Consider the following 2,136-nt stretch of genomic DNA (forward strand, 5'->3'; position numbering starts at 1 on the left):
CCCCCCATTTATTTTTCTTAAAACTTAGGTGATTATTGTACAAATAAATGGGGACCCTTAAAAAATTAAAAACATAAGAATACAAGTTTAATTTAAAGATTTTCTTAGGAATAAATTTGATTTTCTTAATAAAACCTCATTAAAGCTTGAATGACCAAAGAAGGCCACTTGAAAGGAAAATCTGACAATATCGCATATCGCAAAGTCTCAAGAGAATAAAATTTCATCTATCGAGTCGAGACTTGTGATTGTGATAAAAGATAGCCCCTGAGAACCCAAACATATTCATTCTTTATAAAAAAAACTTTATGTATTAATAAGAATTCCTTACAGCGGAAGCTTCTCGCATTGCAATCCCACAACAAACAGGCAATATAACCAAAAGGCCTCCCTCTTGCGAAATGAGATAAGTCATCGGACCTGACGAAACATTAAACTATATCATTAAAATGCAATTGCATTCGGATGTATCGCAAGAATGCCTATTCTCCGCTCGTATCATTCCAAATGGTTCCGATTGCAATAAAACTATTCATTAAAGAAGAGCGCCCAAGGAAATCATAAAGCTTAAACAAAAGCTCCACTTAAATATAAACCTAAGGGCCCGCTACACTGCCACATCATTTATCACAATCACAATCACTAAAATCTTTTGGAAATATCTATTCTTCATTGTCACGAAATCACCGATTGTGATATTGCGATAATGTGATTATCACAGTCATAAACCTTCCATGCTTAACACATCGATACATTGATATCGATATCACATATCGGCATTGCACTTGAAGAATGAACTTGTTTTACCATCGGAAGAAGTTTTGTGATGTGATATATTAATGAGTAATATTAAACCACGTGGAGCCATGATTTCAGTTAATTAATGGGTCTTAACGATATTTATGGTTTCAAGGCCCAAGGAGATTTGGTGACCTCTTCAGATTGATTTGCATTATAACCGCCCTTTTCGTCATTTCAAAAGATTTATGTGTTCGCATGCTTTTAAGGTTAAACTCCTATTTTCTCTTCATTTTCTCTATATTCTCTATATTGAAGGATTTCTCCCGTAAAAGAATTGTACAACAAAATGACTAAGTCTAAGAAAAGAAAGAAGTCTGGTGAAGCCGCTCAATCCTCTATGTCTGATGTAATAGATTTGCCTCCATTATTCTCAGACACAACATGCACTATTGATAGCGGGACTTCCTCGTGGGAAGTTATGTATAATCTGCTGGAAAACGAGGATCCAAGAATAATTGAAACCAAAGAAACAACAGACACTACCACTTCTTCTGAGGCTTCTTACTTTGAAGCTGCAAGTTCTTTCCTGCACAAAATTGCTGCTAGACCAAATATTTTACCATACACTGATATGGTAAAATGGATAATAGACAACATTAACATTTCGTACCATGCATTCCAGACTTCAAGACAAGAGGTTATTGGTTCCTTCACAGCAGAAGACCTGAAGAGAATGTATCATATACCAGACCCACAGAAGGTATATGATAAAGCCTTCCTCGAGCATTTCGCGAAGGAGAATGAGGAACCATTAGACCCAATTCGGCAATGGAGGTCCAATTCAAGCAAGTTCAAACAAGAGAAATCAGGTATGTATCCTATAGCATCTCTCGCTGCTCCCTACTCTTGTGTCGCAGCTATGATGTGTAGATTATTTGGGCATATCGATACAACCAACTTTTATGTTGAGTGGGTTCCCCTAATAGATGCAACAGTGAACTCTTTTTTAATGGATTGGGGTGCCATTTTGTCTAACAACCTTGCTATGCAAATTTGAGAATATAGGCAAAATCGATTTGTCACCACTAGAACAGTCCCACCATTTTTTATGAGTGCCTACAATATGGATGTAATCTATTTCACCAGTACTTCTCCAACTATGGGATGGAAATGGACTATTCAAGACCCTACCCCCATTCACATATATCACAAAATTCTCTGGGAATAAAATTACCAAGCCCATTTTTACAAAACCTGCCAAGGAATCATGTTACCCATCCACCAAGCGATTTTTGACAAGAAGGCCCCAAGGTTATCCGATGAGGCCAAGATTGATATTTTGCCAATAGGTGGGTGATTTGGGGAAGAGTTGTTTACTTATGTCCAGGTTTTTGG

Source organism: Pinus tabuliformis, chromosome X, assembly GCF_031772625.1.
Source record: "Pinus tabuliformis cultivar Carrire ecotype Pingquan chromosome X, CPIR1, whole genome shotgun sequence".
In the NCBI taxonomy this organism is placed as follows: domain Eukaryota; kingdom Viridiplantae; phylum Streptophyta; class Pinopsida; order Pinales; family Pinaceae; genus Pinus; species Pinus tabuliformis.